At 37.2% G+C, this 18,794-nt stretch overlaps 1 non-coding gene across 1 annotated transcript; it reads left to right on the top strand.

Moving 5' to 3' along the window:
- The first annotated feature begins 4,785 nt into the window (after positions 1–4,785).
- Trnae-cuc (transfer RNA glutamic acid (anticodon CUC)) lies at positions 4,786–4,859 on the top strand. Its single transcript has one exon. It is a non-coding gene; the product is annotated as a tRNA-Glu (tRNA).
- The last annotated feature ends 13,935 nt before the right edge of the window (positions 4,860–18,794 follow it).

Raw genomic sequence — 18,794 nt, 5'->3', positions numbered from 1 at the left:
TTTGCTTGCTCTGTGGTAATGTAGTTGAACCTATAAATATTTTTCTTATGCAAATTTATACATACCATATTGAGTTTTTGCAGAAGGTAACAAACACAGGATGCTCCTTTCTCTAGGCTTTTGCAAAATGTGGCTGCTCCAATGTCAGTGGCCAGCAGTTCCCCTGACACTCCAGAGCAGGCTTTGCAGTGAGTTCAATAGTCAGTCCTTCTCTATGGCCAACTTACCCTACAGCACAGAGACTCTACTTTTAGCCAGTCCCACCAGAATAGCACTTTAACATTTTTTTTCTGCTATCTAATGAGATACAGCCAGGTTTAGGAAGTTTTCTTCCTTGGTTGAGGAAGGCTTGGAGGGAATGTCTCTTCTTTGAACACTCTGTCTTAGCCCCATGTGTATGAAAGGTATAATGAAATAAGTAAAAAGATTTCTTTTTACTTTTAACTACACTATCCCTGCTCCTCCTGTTCCTGTTAAATGTGTAATTCTGCATATTAAACTTTCCATGTTTAATTTACTATATGAATTTTATCTTCTGCTTAAATCCTTACTGAGATAGTTAATACCACAAAAATCTCCAAGACTGGCAGCCAAATGCATAGCTTTATTCACTATTATGGAATCATACCTTCTTATCCAGCTTCTAGATCTGAGTTAGTTCATGGGCCAAGAGCCCCTAATTGAGGAGAGTTTCTGGTCCCCATAAACAAAGGCCCTTCTGCACAACCACAGTTATATACCAGTAATCATCAAAAAGAACCCCATGGCTATTTGTAAATTCTGTGACTAAGCAAAAATGAAGTGTACAAAAATTTTAAAGGATTACTGGACATTGGACTCTGAATTGAAGCTAATTCCTGGGGACTTAAAACACCAGTGGGATCAAGTAATGGAGTATTAGCTCAAGCCCAACTTAAAGTTAGTCCAATTGATCTACAGCTACAACTCATGCTTATCTTCCCAGTTCCTAGATGTGTGATTATAGTGGAGACACTCAGCAATTTTCAGAATCCACATATTAACTCTTTGGTTCTTAAATATTATGGTTCGGCTGTGAGGTGTCCCCCAAAAGCTAACATGTGAGACAATGCAAGAAGGTGCAGAGGAGAAATGATTGGGTTGTAAGAGTCTTAACCCAATCAGTGAATTAATCCCTGATGGGTTTAATTGAAGTGGTCGGATGTGACTGGAGGAGGTGGGAATTGGGGTGTGGCTATGGGGTATATAATTTGTGTCTGGAGAGTGGAGTCTCTCTCTGTTTCCTAACCAACATGTAAGCTGCTTCCTTCCACCATACTCATCCTTCATGATGTTCAGTCTCACCTCCAGCACCAAGGAATGGAACCAGCCTTCTGTGAACTCAGACCTCTGAAACTGTGTGCCCTCAAATAAACCTTTCCTCCTAAAATTGTTCTGGTCACATCCTTTAGTCACAGCAGTGAAAAAAGCTGACTAAAACAAAAGGTGTGGACCATTATTATAGAAAAGGCTAAGTGAAACCCTTAGAACTTCCCTTTCACTACTAAGATAGGATCCCAGAAACAATGCCACATTGCTGGGGAATTTCAGATATTAATGCACAATAAAAATAAAAGAAGCAGAAATGAAATCTATCCTATCCCTATATAAGCCAAAAATTTGACCTGTGAAAAAAATCAGGTGGATATTGGAGACTGACAAGGGCTGTTGTAAGCTTACTATGTTGGTGACTTCAAATATAGCTGTTGTTCCATATATCACCTCTTTACTAGAAGAATTTGGGTCCTGTCAATTGATACATAGCTATTGACATGGCTCAACCAACAGTGTACTTTCAGAGATCCAGTTGTTCTCTGCAAATGTAAAATCCTTGGAGATCTTTGACTTTTTGACATTCAGCAAAACATTGTACCTGTCTACTCTATTGGTGATATTATGCTTATTAGATACAGTGGTCTGAAATTGATAAACATTTTAGATGCCTTAGTAACACATATGTGAACTAGAGGGTGCACACATGCACACAAGAAAGTACAGTTGGATCTGGATAGATGGAAATACAAAGTTTTCACTGTTGTATGGAAGTATCACTATGAACAGAATGATGCTTACAAGACTCAAGTAGCCAAAGGGATACACTGTACCAATTAATAACATTTCCTCTCACCTCCAAATCCATTTTTCACTGCCTACTCTACAATAATGGACCTGTGCCTCCCTAGTAAATATTTCTATTTTTTTTTTACTTTTACTTTTTACAGACTGCATTTTGATTCATTGTACACAAATGGGCTACATCATTTCATTTCTATGGTTGTGCAGGATGTAGATGTATATCATTCATGTAATCATACATGTACATAGGATAATGATATCTGTCTCATTCCACCATTTTTTATACCTCCCTCCATCTCATTTCCCTCTACGTAATCTAAAGTTCCATTCTTCTCTCACCTCCCACTTCTCCACCCCCATTATATATCATCATCCACTTATCAGGGAAAACGTTCGGCCTTTGGTTTTTTGGGCTTGGCTTACTCACTTAGCATGATATTCTTCAATTCCATCCATTTATCTGCAAATGCCATAATATAATTCTTCTTTTTGGATGAATAATATTCCATTGTGTATATATACCACAGTTTCTTTATCCATTCATCTATTGAAGGGCATCTAGGTTGGTTCCACAATCTAGCTATTGTGAACTGAGCTGCTATAACATTGACGTGGCTGCGTTACTGTACTATGCTGATTTTAAGTCCTTTGTGTATAAACCGAGGAGTGGGATAGCTGGGTCAAAAGGTGGTTTCCATTCCAAGTTTTCTGAGGATTCTCCATACTGCTTTCCAGAGTGGCTGCACCAATTTGCAACTCCACCAGCAATGTGTGCTTTTTTTCCCCACATCCACACCAACGTCTATTATTGTTTGTGTTCTTGATAAAAGTCATTCTAATTGGAGTAAGATGAAATCTTAGAGTTGTTTTAACTTGCATTTCTCTAATTACTAGAGATGTTGAACACTTTTTTATATATTTATTAATCGCCTGTATGTCTTCTTCTGTAAAGTATCTGTCCAGTTCCTTGGCCCATTTATTGATTAGGTTCAAACATGAGTAGTGAATAGATGAGAACATGAAATTAATGTATAATTCTATAAACTGTACAGACCGCCATACACTTTCCTTTAAAAAAAAAAAAAACAATTTACCTGCATCCCTGTCTGGCTTAAGTCAAAAGGATATGCTACATTCTTCAACAAAAAACCTGTTATCTTCAGGAGATATGCAGTCTCCAAAGGCTTCTCCCTGCTGTTAAGAAGGATACAAATTACCCTGAATAGAAGTGAGGGTACTTTTATGACCTTTACACATGCCAGATTCCAGAACTCCAGGAGATATGATCATTTGAAGCAAGTATTTTAACCATCAAATCTGTAGGAACAAGTTCCAATTACCATAGACCAAAGTTACCCAGAGTTACCTTGGATCTTCAGTATGTCATTAGTAAAAAGTCTTTCATCCATGGGGTAAGACTAGGTTCAGTGGGGACTTTAAAGGGGACTTTTAAGTCTGATACAAGCCTGCCATCAGTCTGAAGTCAAAAAGTGAACCTGGGCAGGATTGCCTGGAACTTCCCTGGGACCCTCAATAACAAGGGAGTGCAGAAGAGTACACAGTCCCTCTCCTCTCTGGGAAGACACACTCTCCAGAGTGTGTTCAATTTTCCTATTCTTCCTAATAAAGTCATGCCTGCTACTCTGTAAGACACTTCTGAAATCTTTCCAGCAGATCACAAGAACTTGTAACAGTGGACCTCTGCAGCCTCCTAGGCTCCATGGTAGGCCCTTCCTCTGCAACACCTTGACATTCAGCTGAAGTTGATGGAGGAACAGTGGAGAAAGAAATGTGTTTCTCCCTCCAGGTTCCTGGAGCACACATGTCTTCTTCAGTCTTCTGCAACCAATGGCATCCCAAGAAGTGCCTGCAGGTGATTTCACAGCACAAAGTCATCAGCAGGATACCTGTAGAGGAACAGCTTCCCAAAGGAATCTATAGAACACGCTTGAAATTAGCGAATTAAGCAATGTTGTAGGATATGAACTTGATATATGAAATTCTACTATATTTCTATATTCTCACAATGAAAAATTAGCATTCAAAATGTCAAAAATAGCATCATTTGTAGTAGCTCCCAACCATGAAACACTTTGGTTTTAGTCCAACAAAAGCATGTGCATGTTGCATTTTTAAAAACTACCAAGCACCAAAGAAACTAAGGAAGACCTAAATAAATGTTAGATGTACCTTATTTATCTTTTTCCTCTGTCAGTTCTCACCTAATTTACCTATAGATTTAATGCAATGCCATTCAAAATTCCTGAAGGCCTTTAAAAAGTAGTTTCAATAAGCCGATCCCAAAATTTGTATGGAATGTCAAAGGAACTAGAATAGCAAAGACAAGTTTGGTAACTGGGGCAGAGCCTGGGGGCATTTTCTGTTCTTTTCATTATGCTTTAGTCTTAAGCAGACACTTGTGTCCCCAGTGTCATGGTTGTGGCCTTCTCAGAGTTTCTACCTCTCCTTGAACAATTATTCTGGGTGTAACACTATACATCCACCAAAAGGAGAGGTCATTCCTGTACTCACAAGTATAAAAGGTTTTCACCAAGGCACTAAGGGAGTCAGCAGCGGTTGCCACTCCCTACCTGCCTCACCCCATCTCACTTTAAAGCTCTGGTTCTGTTGGAGAGAATGAGAGAAGGATCTGGGTGGGATGCCCTGCCCTTCTATAAGTAGGTCCAGGGCTGGGGATATAGCTCAGTTGGTAGAGTGCTTGCCTCTCAAGCACAAGGCCCTGGGTTCAATCCCCAGCACCGCAAAACAAAACAGCAACAAAAAAAAAACTATAAATAGGTCCTATTTGCCTCGTCCTGTCCTGCGCCAAGAGGGACATTTTCCTGAGACTCTTCTCAATCTTTTTGTGAAAAAGAGCAAGCCTACTAGCACATTCGAATTTCTTTTTCTAACTTTCTACATCCCAAGCAGAAACAGGCCATCTGATATGTAGAATTTTTAGATTGGCTGAGTTTTCTCTTTTGAAAAGTTTGGCACTTAAAACTTGTCATGACATCATCTTCTAGCATCCTTTGTTTCTGGCAAGAGACTGGGTTTCATTCTGATTGTTCTTCTGTATGTATTGTGATATTTTCCCTCTGGCTAAGATTAAGATTTATCTTTATACGGATTTTTTTCAGAGTATTACTAGAATGTACCTCAGTGTGACTTTCTCTGTATTTGTTCTGAATCAAAAGATGCTACTTTGTTTTTAAATCAGATCTGGAAATTTTTATTCAATATTTTTTCAAATGTTCTTTTTCTCATTCATTCTCTTTCTTTTTATTTTTTTTTCTTTTCTCATTCCAATTACATGAATGTTAAACTGTTTGCTGTTATCCTGTGGAGGCTGCGTTCTCGTGTTTTTTGTCTTTTTCTCTCTTTGCTTCCATTTGGATGATTTTTATTGACCTTTTTTTCAATTTTAATGATTTTTTTTCTTGTCTTGTCTGATGTTACCCTCTCCCCCAGTAAATATTGTTATTCTGAATATTATATCCATCAGTACTTGGGCTTTCATTTGGTCCTTTTTACGTCTTCAAATTATCTTCTAAAATTCTCTCTTCACTTATCACGTCTATGATTTTCTATAGATTCTTGGACATAATTATTATGCTATTATTTGTGTTATGACAGTTTTAAAGTTATTTGGGACTCTCTACATCTTCATTTTCTGTGTATTTATATCTTAATTGATTTTTCTCCTTAACTGTGGATCACTCTGCTTTTTTGCATGTCTTTTTTATTATTTTTTACTGTACATTGGATACTGTATCTAAAAAGTGCGTGTGTGTGTGTGTGTGTGTGTGTGTGTGTGTGTGTGTGTTCTACCCCGAGCTGCAAAGGCCCCAACGTGGTGTTTTCTAATCCCAAAGGAAGAACTTGGAGGATTTAAGGGAGAGGTTCTGGACATTTTATTACTCATGTTCTCCTTGGTAGCAACAGATGGGGACATAGTTGGGGGCTGCCCCACATCTACAGGCAGGGGAAATTTACAGGCTAGGTTGCATACCCACTCAGCAGATGGATTTATTTATTTATTTATTTTTAATTTTTTTGGTACTAGGAATTGAACCCAGAGGTACTTTACCACTGTACTACGGAGTCACATCCCCTGCCCTTTTTATTTTTTTTATTTTAAGGCATGGTCTTGTTAAGTTGTTTAGAGTTTCACTAAGGTGCTGAGGCTGGGCTTAAACCTGTGATCCTTCTTCCTCAGCCTCCCAAGTTGCTGAGATTAACAGGCTACTGAACCTGAAAGGTGGATTTCTTCAGATGTCTTATCAGTACATTCTTCTACTTTGTAATGAAGGTCCCTCTACTTTAATCGTCACCTAAAGATTAGAGACAAGGGAAGTGGGCAGTGCTGTTCATTATCACATTCTTTAGAGTCCTTAAGTCACTGCCCTGAACTTATCTCACTGCCCTGAACAAAAAGCTTTCCTAGACACTGGCTAGTGTTTATCCCAATAGTATGTGAGCTTGTGTTTTATTTCATTATTTATTAAAATAAGAAACTACTTTGTCCTGTTAGGTGAGGTAGTTTGCGTGGATTAAGGTGAGGAGTTCTATTTGATTCAGTCAAGGTTGAGTTGGTTCAGAGACTGTGGCTTTAATTCCTTTAGCAAGTCCTTGGAATTAGAACACGAGGAATGGAAGAGATCTCTCTTTGTATTACAGACTCACTTCATTAACCACCACAGCACTGATACATTCGACCTTCTCAGAAATTGAATTGGGTGAGAGTTTATAAGTTTGGTTAGACTCCTTTCTTTTTTGACTTCAAGCGCTTTGAAGTTGAGTTAGTCTTCTCCCTATAGCAAGACCCTGAGACCAAATCACAAAACCACTAAGCCTCAAAACTGCATACTTATGAAATAGTGAGACTATGAGATCACGTGACTTCAAGACTATAGGAATGCAGGGTTCTAAGGCTATAGATATTGACTGGGAGACTTTGAGATCTCTTTCTGCTTTTGAGTCCCATTCTCAGCTTCTGTTATTCTTCAAATTCCCATGTCAGAGAATGAGTTGACAGAACTGTATGGCTGCTTTCCAAGATCCTTCAGTTTCAAATCCAGCATGCCAGGTCGTGGACTTGTTCAAAGTGGCTGTTTTCTCCTCGTCCAAGAAAATTTGGTCCAGGTTCCATCCTCTAGCAAGCAGACTGTCCAGTAGTTGCCCCAAGTATGAAAACATGAGCTGTCTCTTTCTCATGAAAAAGGCTTCCTTCCTCCAGAATTTAGTCCTTTTAGATTTCTTTGTAGCCATACCTCTTCATAAGTTTTAAAGAAGAGTGTGAGTTTTTTGGCTTTTTGTTGTTGTTGTTGTTGTTATCTGGCGATTTCTTCTTTCAGTGGGAGTGAGAAAAATATATAAAGATTATATAAGGTCTACAAGATATAGCATGTTCCTGCCTAAATACAGAGAATACCTTGATCAAAGAAAGGGTAGAATAATAAAATTTTTTAATTAATTAAAAAAAAACTAAAAAAACCATTGTTAATCCCCCCTTCCTTTTAAGTATTTATATTAAGAAGTGAACTTAACACTCAGCTTTTCCAATTTCAGATCCCAGAGATTATAATTTTGGCAAATACAATGAAAGGCATTTCCTTATTGGATTTTTTTGCTACACTAATAGAGAGGCATACTCGCATGCACATCTATGTTTTTATTCAGAAAATGGATTAATACAACACATATTGCTCTATAATGTGTTTTCCAAATCAAAATACATAGGTCTTTTTTCTTTTTAATTGCCTTTGTGCGGGCAAACCACAATTTTAGTAACAATCCTCCACTGCCAGCCATTTAGATTGCTTCCATTTTTTTAATACACTGAGATTTTTTAAATTATACCTTTAAACATTTCTAGGAAATGTAGACTTTACTAGGTAAAAAGGCAACTTCGTAAGCTCAAAAAATATTACAGCCATTGCATTTGATTTAATGGTTTAGCTCTCATATTTTCTGCCCAGTAGTTATTTATACAAATGTATTAGTCATTGTTTATATGCCTAAAATTAAGCTTGCTTTTTGATCAAAGTGTTTGGTTTCTAAAATATTTAATGCAGAATTGTACATGTTGAAATGCTTCATGAAATGCAGTGGAAGGAACTTAACCATATGTGGCCATGAATCCCAGACTGGCTATGTAGCAGCTATCTGAAACTTCTTTGGGGGTGTTAAATTAGGTATTGTATCAATTCTGTGCTTCATAATTATTGTGAAGATTAAATAGAACATTTGTGAAGCACTTTATATTTAATAGGTGGTTGGTAATTTCTAGGTACTATTGTTATCATTGTAGAAATATTGATCACATTAGAAGGAGAGTGAGGACCACAAAAATATCAAATTAAAAAAATTATTAACAACCAAAATGCAATTAGAGCGACAATCAGTGTAATCATATGTAAAAAGCATAGCCCTAGTATAATGAAAAATCAGTTTTACTTTTACATTTCTGAAGCGGTCAGCATCAATATCAAGAAATTGGACTGAAATATTACATCATCAATTTTTTTTCTTCATGGAGAAGACCATTTCAAATAAATGAAACTCTTATATAAAGAAAATAAGATTGGGAGTAGGGAACATGTTCAGAAAAGAATTAAGATTTTTGCCTCAAAAGCAGAAAAAACTGATGACCAGACAAATTGTAGGCTTTCTTAAAATAAATGAAGTCCTTCCATACAGAGATTATTTTTTCCTCTAAATACCAAAAAGGAGGTATATCTCAATTTCTTTCTTCCTTCTTTTTTTTTTTTTTTTTTATCTTTTTCTTTTTGGTACCAGGGATTGAATCCAGGGTTGCTTAACTACTGAGCCACATCCCCAACCCTTTTTTAAAATTTTTATTTTGAGGCAGGGTCTCGCTAAGTTGCTGAGGCTGACCTTGAACTTGCGATCTTCCTGCCTCAGCCTCCAGAGCTCTTAGAATTACAGGCACGCATCACCATGCCCAGCTCAGTTTCATTGTTTTAATGATCCATTAAGCTACAGAAAATAAAACCAAACCAACCGTTTCTATTCTGTTTCCCTTTTCTGACATAATATTAGTCCAAAGAAATTATCTGACACAATCACAACTGCTCAAACATTTATTGCTGCAAACATCTTCCTGTACAGAGCAGAGTTATAATGGCTAGTGAGTGAAATTTGGTGCAATAAGACCATGTGGTAATGCTCCCTCAGGATGCCATACATCATAAACAGAGATGGGAAGAAGCCTAAATCACCTACTAGAAATCCCCTATTAAGTAGGAAAATGCCTTATATTTTCAGCTCACCACTGCTGCCCATTTGGAGCCTGTGCTCCTCAAATGCATTGGCCACACCTGAAAGGAGGGCGGTTTCCCGAGCAAGGTGACAGACTGACAGCTTCCTTCCACTGGCCTCTATGCTGCACCAGGAATGTCAGTTATGATTTGCATCTCGTGAACAGGCTAATTGACTGCAAACTGAGTGTACAGGCTGAGTCAACGCTGTGGGTTATGAGCAGAAGGAAAAACAGAGAGAGAGAGAGAGGGCAAATCCACCAGTCTCCTTTACTGGAAGCAAAAGAAGAAACAGTATCAGAATGCAGACTTTTATTTTTCATCTAATGTTTCCTTTCTCACTCATAAGGAAGCAGATCCAGACATGGTCACCTAAGCAAATGCCACAATCTCCCTCTCACAGTGTCTTTCTGTGCATGAAAACAGTAACCACCACTCAGACTGACCATGCTGTTACTGAATTTCTCTGTACATAAAGAATAAATAACTAAATTGACTGTAACCATGGAAATAAGGGCCAATACTTAATATATATATATATATTTGCTCTTTATGAGGGTTAGTGCTTTATATTGCTATGGACTGGTTCCCTCTTTATATCAATCCTCCTCCTACACCTATTTTCTGATACTCCAGGAACAAAAGCCTATAATCAGGACAGGTTTTAATCAGCTTCCTTTGGGAGCTCTGTTACAGTGTCTGGGAAACTTTTAAAATGAAACAGAGAACTGTATATCATCTTTGTATAATGCTATTTTCAGGTCTAATTGGCAGTCTAGGGAGAAAGTTCATAGTTACAAAAATTATACAGAAAAAAAGACACTTGGTCAACTCTATTAATCAGGGGTACACAAACTGATTTTACCTGTTCTGATTTTCTTTACATTAGACTATTCATTAGCTACTCAGAGAGTATACCAAAAGATTTTAAAAAATGAAGTGGACAGAGTTATTTTTAGGGGTCAAAGTTGTTCTTAGTAAAGTTACTATATTGAAATCCACAAAAAAATTACCATATGCTAATTGTACAAGGCATTGTGAGGAAGTCAGAATCCTGGAAAGTCACTGACAAAAAAACTTTCAAATAAATCGATGTCTCTTATTTTTTGAATTATAGAAATAATTGAGTTTTTTCAGTTTTAAAATATTAAGTGTTACAGAACTTCCTTAGTTTATTTGTTCATTTAAGCAATCAACCAACATTACGAAGTGCATGTGGGTGTGTGTGGGTGTGTGTGTTGGGGTGTGTGTGTGTGCAGGAGGACTGTGTTAAGAACTAGGAATCTGGGCTGAGGTTGTGGCTCAGTGGTAGAGCACTTGCCTAGCATGTGTGAGGCACTGAGTTCGATCCTCAGCACCACATAAATAAATAGATAGATAGATAGATAAAAATAAAGGTATTGTGTCCATCTACAACTAAAATTAAAAAAAAAAAAAAAGAACTAGGAATCTAGGAATTAAGATTCCTCTTGCCCTTAGCAATTTATACAGAGTATGAAAGGAACTGAGGCTAATTGCCCTGCCGAGTGTCAAACACTGGGCAACGTAGAGTTACCCGTTTGTATCTTGCACCAAGCATATCTGGTAGGTTTGTGAACTACATTTTATAAGTGAGGACTGTTTTAGTCTGTTTTCATCTCTGTGACCAATAGAACTAACAAGAACAAGGTATTTTATGGGGTGCAACTTAAGAATCGACGGATCACCACTGAGAAGTCCAAATTTGAGAGTCTCTATTAAGGAGCCAGCTGACTGTCTCACACAATGCCCCAAAAATGGTTCCTGGGAGAACAGCCCTGACCATGTATGTAGGGGGTTTTATACCATAAATCAGTACACCAATCATAAGTGTCTGTTGCTATGATTCAAAATTACAAACTAACATCATGGGATCTGAAACCATTAGCAGAGGGGGAAGTGGGTCAAAATGACCTTACTTAGGTACAAACTAAAGAATGGTTACTAAACAAGCACTGTTGACACAGCCGTTAACATGGTACATTGTTTAGGAAACTAGGAATCAAAAAGAGAACAATTTTTCATCATACAAGAATTGCCATTTTGTGTTGCCAAACGAGTCATGCTAAGCAACTGATGATGGGTACAGAGGCGGGGTGTTCCCATGGGAGAAGCATTTCCCATATCACATGGAGACTGTCCAGTCATTGCCTGTATAGCCTGACCTATAACATTTCCATGGAATCAAATATGTCAACCCCTCACAGATAGAGGAAGAAAACTTTACTTGGGGCCCATGGTTTCATAGGTCTCAGTCCACAGATAGCCGATTTCATTGTTCTGGGCAGCAGATGAGGCAGAACATCATGGGAGAAGGACTTGGCAGAGGAAAGCAGCTCAGGACCTAGCAACAGGGAAGCGGAGAGTGTTCCACTCACCAGGGACAAAATATCAACCCTCAAATCATCACCCAGTGACCCTCTTCCTCCAGCCCCACCCTACCTGCCTATGGTTACCATCCAGTAAACCATCAGTGGATTAATCCATTGATTAGGTTACAACTTTCATGATTTGATCATTTCACCTCTGAACATTTTTGCACTATCCTACACATGCGCTTTCGGGGGATACCTCATATCCAAACCACAAGGACATTAAGCATCAGAGACATGAAGGGTATTCTGCAACTAAACGAAAAGGGTAAGAGGTGACTGGTGTCTCTAACCCCAAAGCACAGGTTTCTCCCAGCATGCCTCTCTGCCTCTAAAGTGGGAAGCACAGAAGGTAAACAGGTAGTGCATACAAACTGAGGAGCGATGGACAAAGAGCTCTCTAACATAACACTATTTTCATTCTTCCCTCTAAAATGGTCTGGACTGTTAATCAGAAGAAAAGTCAATATTGTGACTGCTTGTTTTTATATTTCTGCCTGACAATTCAGATAAAAGGCTTTAATTCTGGGTATCTTTGAGAACACAAAGCCTCAGAGCTCTGAAGCATTGATTCACTAGCACTTCTAATTAAATGGTTTAACAGGCACTTCGTACCTAGCAAGATTTATGAAAAATTTACATAGGCACCCAATGCCCAAGCCCCTCACTCTCAGCGAGTCACGTTTTTGCCACCAAGAGTGAACTGACTGATTTAACTCCAACCTGTCTATACCGCAGCAGTCCTAACTTCTTTCCCTCTGAGTCCCTTTAAAATCCAGTGTTCTCAATGCATGTCTATAGCACTTTCTCCTCTTTTTTTTTCTAGTATTTCCTTCCTTCGTTCTATCCTCAACATCTCTCTCCCTTGGTAGAAGAAAATTCAATTCATAAACACGCTAACATCTCTTCCATTTAAAATAAAAACAAGGGGCTGGGGTTGTGGCTCAGTGGTAGAGTACTTGCCTGGCATGTGTGAGGCACTGGGTTCAATTCTCAGCACCACATATAAATAAATAAAATAAAGTTTCATTGAAAAAAATATATTTGAACATAAATAAATAAAAACAAAACCTTCTTCACTTTGCATCACCCCATCTCTATTGCTTTTTCCTTCCCACTCTTTTCAATTTTGAGAAGTTTTGTCTGTTATTCTGAGAGTTCCTCAAAGATGCCTAAGGCATGTTTCTTCAAGGGGGATGGGGACAAGTCACAGATCTTTATTCATTTTTAATGCTTTGAGGAAAAATAAATAACTTTATAATGAGTAAAAGACTAAAATATTATTGAAATAACTTTCTAATATTTACTATTAGCCTTTTCCTTCATTACATTAGACAGTTTATGAACTTCCATAGGTCAAGATGGTACCTCCTCCTTTGCTAAAATCTTACCATATTTTAAATCTACAGAATAAATACCCCAAATTAAAGTAATTGCATGAGCTTAATATACAGCTCTCATGAGCATAGATGCCAAATTTCTTAACAAAATGTTAGCAAATTTAATATAACAATGTAAAAATGACTATATATAGTGTTTAAGTGAAATTTATTCCAGATGTATAAAACTGGTTCAATGTACAAGGATCAATGTAATCCAGTATATCATCAGGCTAAAGGGAAAAAGCATATAATCATATCAATCCTTACAGAAAAAGTAGCCAATTGTATTTGCAAAAAATGAGACATCAATCAATGGAACAAAATAAAGAATCCAGAACTAGACCCACACAATAGACTCATCTGACCTTTGATAAAGGAGCAAAGGAAAATCAATAGAGAAAAGACAGTCTTGTCAACACATGGAGCTGGAACAACTGGACATTCATGTACTAAAATAAACTAGATATAAAACTCATTTCTTTCACTAAACTTAATTCAAAATAAATCAAATACCTAAAAATTAAAACTATGAAACTTATAGCAGAAATACAGAAGAAAAATCTGTGTGACTGTTGATATTCAGATTAGCTTTGAGATACAATACCAAGAGTGAGATGTGTGAAAGAATAAACAAGTAGGACTTTGGTCAAATTCATATTCGGTAAATGAATATGAATATAAAATGATTTACAAGCTATGATTTTGGAGAAAATGTATTCAAACACAAATTGTTTATATATATCTAATATACAAACAATACTTTAATGATAAACAAAAATTCATCTTACAAATGGCCAAAGGATCTGAACAGAAGACCCACCAAAGAACAGATTTAGATAGCAAATAAGCATAAGAAAATATGCTCAATTTCAAATGTCATTAGACAATAGAAAATTAATAACAATACACCACTATACATGTACTACGAATGGCTAATCAAAAATATGACTGTATCAAATGCTGGTACCTGTGCACAGTGACAGTGCTTGTTTATTGTAGGTAGGAACACAGAGTGGTATAACCATTTTAGAAGACAGTTTGACAGTTTTTAATAAAACTAAACACATTCTTCTACAATCCAACAATTATGCTCCAATGTATTTACCCAACAATTTCAACATTTGGGCCCACACAAAACCCTGCACATGAATGTTTACTGTTGCTTTATTCATAATCACCAGAATTTCAATCAACAGAGCTGTTCTTCAATAGATGAATGCATAGACGAACTGTAGTACATGCATGCAATGGAATATTACTTAGCAATAAAAGACATGGGCTAGAAAAGTCAAGATAATAAAAACATGAGCATACATCCTGCCACATGAAGGCAGTCATTCTGAAAAGACTACATACTACATGATTCCAAGTACACAACAGTCTGGAAAAAACAGAACTATGGAAATGGCGAAAACATCAGAGGTTGTCACAGGTTTGGAGGGAAAAAAATAAAGGGTTGATAGGTAAAGTACAAGATGTATTTTGGACAGCGAAGTTATTCTGCATGTACTCTAATGGTAGGCACCTGACTATGCATCTGTCAAAACCCATAGAACTTTACAGCACAAAAAGTAACATTAAAGTAGGCAAATAAAGAAAAAAGATTTAAAGAGGTCGGGGATGACAGGATGAAATGCAGAGTGCATCAAAAGAATCTAACTGTATATGAATATGTTAAATGACCTTATGATGGGGGTTGGGTGGGAAATGTGCTGACTTAAGTAACTTGGCACGAGTGGAGTTTGTTAAACTAAAGAAAATGCCACATAAGTACTGTATGCTAATTGATGAACTTATTTCCCACTGTGATAGGAGTTACACTTCTGATCTTGCTACATGTGTAACCTGGAACCAATGGATTAAATACATGGTGAGCCAGTTTTCTCACTGTGCAGTTGAGTTAGAACTTAGAAATAAGCAATAGGAACAGGGTAGGGTGGCCCCTGTAGCAGTGGATTAGTTAGAACTATCAGTATGAACTCATGTTTACATTAACATAGATACAAATGCTAACATATAGAAATATTTATATGTTTCTGTTCATACATGATTCATTGTACCCACATATACTTCCTTGCTTTCTTATCAAAAGGACTCAATGGGTTGACAACCCAGTGACCACAAGCACATCAAGTGCCCAGACCTTTGCCTCCTTCACCAATGAAAGGAATCAGGGCTCCTTGGAGAAGTGACTGATTCTAGAACTGGGGCGGGAATTATACCAAGTGAGCCTCATTTGTATTCCCAGAAAGTAAGGAAGTGCTCAGACAAAACAAAGCACAACAACAAAAATGAACAAACAAACAAATACAAACAGACCTCTCCTCCCCCTGGGAAGTCCTGGGAAACTAATAGAAGAGGGGGAATACAAATCCTCACCACTGTACTAAGTACTGTGCAGAGATTTAACCTTTTTGAAGAGTACAGGATGGAAATGGGGAAAATAACGTTTTTGTAGAGAAACCTTATGAGCATTACATTAATCAGAACAAGTCAACACCAACGGCGCTGAACCATGGTGATGTGATAAGAATGGCAGCTCCTTCCAGGCTCCTTCCAAGCTCCTTCCTGGCTCCTTCCTCAGCTCCTTTCTTCCTCCTCAAACCCCACTTGCTCAGTCTAACCATGAAAAAGACACCAGAGGGGCATGCTAGAAAATACCTTCACAGTACTCCTCAAAACTGTAATAGTCACCAAAACCTAGAAGGGTCTGGAAACTCCTCCAGCCAATAGGAACCTAAGGAGACATGTCAACTACAGGTAATATCCCCTCGAGGGAATCCTGGGACAGAACAAAACAGGTAAAACCGAATGAATATGAATATAAAAGAGGCTTTTTAGTTAATAATAAGGCATCTACATTAGTTTATTAATGATAACAAATATGGCACACTAATATAAGTTGTCAATAATAGGCAAACTAAGTACAGAGAGCTCTTTGTACTATTCCTTCAAATTTTCTTAAATCTGAATCCTCATAAAATATAAAGCCTATTATAAAAAAGAGGTGGCATTACTTTAAAAATAATTTTAAATTACTAGATCAGATTGAGGTTATCAGATTTGACTAAATTTAACTTTTGAATTCCCCTCATGCTAGCTGTCTTCGGCTAGAACTTAAAGGTGACACATTTTCTTTGTACTCCTGAGTACAGCATGTGTAACTATCCAAGGAAATGAAGAAATAGAAACCACAGACTCAGTGGTACAGCTCTGACAAAAATCCCAGATCTCTAGCCTTTAAAGTCCAATTTAACTATAAAAGGACCTTAGGAAGATAACCAAAAATGGAACAAACTCTTCTTCAAACAAGCTATGCTATGCTTATAGCAGATCCACTTGAGCATGTGCAATAGTAAATTTAAGACTGTCTGAGTTATCTAGGCCTCTGTCACCTGAGGATGGGACAGAGAGAGCAAGGTGTAGATACAGAACATAAGAAGATCTGTGTCGAGTGGGAGAATATCTTTGCCACTCATACTTCAGATAGAGCACTAATTTCCAGAATATATAAAGAACTCAAAAAACTCTACACCAAGAATACAAATAACCCAATCAACAAATGGGCTAAGGATATGAACAGATGCTTCACAGAAGATCTACAAGCAATCAACAAACATATGAAAAAATGTTCACCATCTTTAGTAATAAGAGAAATGCAAATCAAAACTACACTAAGATTCCGTCTCATCCCAATTAGAATGGCAGAATGGCGATTATCAAGAATACAAGCAACAATAGGTGTTGGAGAGGATGTGGGGGAAAAGGTACACTCATACATTGCTGGTGGGGCTGCAAATTAGTGCAGTCACTCTGGAAAGCAGTGTGGAGATTCCTTAGAAAACTGGGAATGGACCCACCATTTGACCCAGCTATCCCACTCCTTGGCCTATACCCAAAGGACTTAAAATCAGCATACTACAGAGATACACCTACATCAATGTTCATAGCTGCTCAATTCACAATTGCCAGACTGTGGAACCAACCTAGATGTCCTTCAATTGATGAATGGATAAAGAAACTGTGGTATATATATACAATGGAATATTACTCAGCTCTAAAGAATAATAAAATTATGGCATTTGCAGGCAAATGGATGAAATTGGAGAATATCATTCTAAGTGAGATAAGCCAATCTCAAAAATCCAAAAGGCGAATGATCTCACTGATAAGCAGATGATGACACATAATGGGGAGAGGGAGGGGGGAAAGAATGGAGGAAGGAGGGACTGTATAGAGGGAAAAGAGGGGTGGGAGGGGTGGGGGGAACGATAAAATAACAGAATGAATCAAACATCATTACCCTATGTAAATGTATGATTGTGCAAATGGTATGCTGTTACTCCATGTACAATCAGAAACAACATGTATCCCATTTATTTACAATAAAAAAAGATCTGTGTCAAAAAAAAAATGAGTCAAAGATCCATACATAGGAATGAAATGAGAGCAAATTCAATTATTCATATAAAAGAAATGTTTGTTTCTGTATCTTTTATGAGCTTTGTCTGAAGCCTTCTGATCAATGTGAATCCAAAGCTCAAAGGCCTCACCTGTAATCTAATTTGCTATGGTTCATCACCGTTTCCAAATCCAGAGGATATGAAGAATGTGTTAGTTCACTTTACAGCAGCCCATGTTTAACACTGCAGCAGTTAATTAGCTGCTCTCTGAAGTTCCCTCTTTTTAAACAGTAACTCTAAGTACTTATTCTCAAATCATGAGTAGGAAAATTAGAGAAGAAAACTTGAGATTGTTAAATTTTATATTGGCAAAAATATGATAGAGGAAAATGACACAATTAGCCAAAATCCTGTTTAGTGATCAACTGTGAAAATTCGAAAGTTATCTTCGAAAGATAACTTTCTGAAAGATCTTCAGAATATAACAGTATTAACCAAATGAAGCACAGCAAAATTACCTCCAGGTAAATTTGTAGTATATGATTCCACATGTATGTAAACAAATATGCTATAAGATATTTAGAATAACACATACTTGTTCAATGATGAAAATTTTCTGTCAAGAAATATATACTCCTGGTTTATTTAAGAAGACATAAGTAATTGCACAGTTCCAGTTGATTCAGAAGAGGGGTTAATAATAAGATGGAAAATAAATTAAAGCTAAAAGCCTTTACTTTTAACCAGCAGAGCACATTTTCTTTTCAAGTGAAATGCTCTTGAGTGAAAAGGCTAATAGAAAATAATTATTAAGTACATTAAAACTCATATGGTGGATTTTAATTTGTCAAAAACTTGTTTTTATCCCCCTACCCAGTTTACAGAACAGTCAAATAAATTAAAAAGATAAAATGGAAGAGGCAGAAGCTCTGGAGCTGACAAATTTAAAAGGCCAAGAAAAGGATAAATGTCTTTTGCTTGTGTACAAACTGTGAGCTGAGCTAATTTTATGTGTTTACAAGTCCCAAACCATATCAGTTCCACAAACCATATAAACATTTTCCTCAATGCAAGGTCACCTGTCCCAAGGTATTCATATGATGGCTTTCACTATCCACTCTTCTCCAGCAATTATTAAATTCCCCAGGGATTACTAGAGCTACATTACCTGTTGGAATGTAGTAATAGCAGATAATAATCATATACTCTGAATCCCTAGACCCTGTATATCGGAATTACCTG

This window comes from Sciurus carolinensis, chromosome 15 (genome assembly GCF_902686445.1).
Source record: "Sciurus carolinensis chromosome 15, mSciCar1.2, whole genome shotgun sequence".
Taxonomy (NCBI): Eukaryota; Metazoa; Chordata; class Mammalia; order Rodentia; family Sciuridae; genus Sciurus; species Sciurus carolinensis.
Note: the sequence above shows the minus strand (reverse complement) of the source record. Positions and strands in the feature narration are given on the sequence as shown.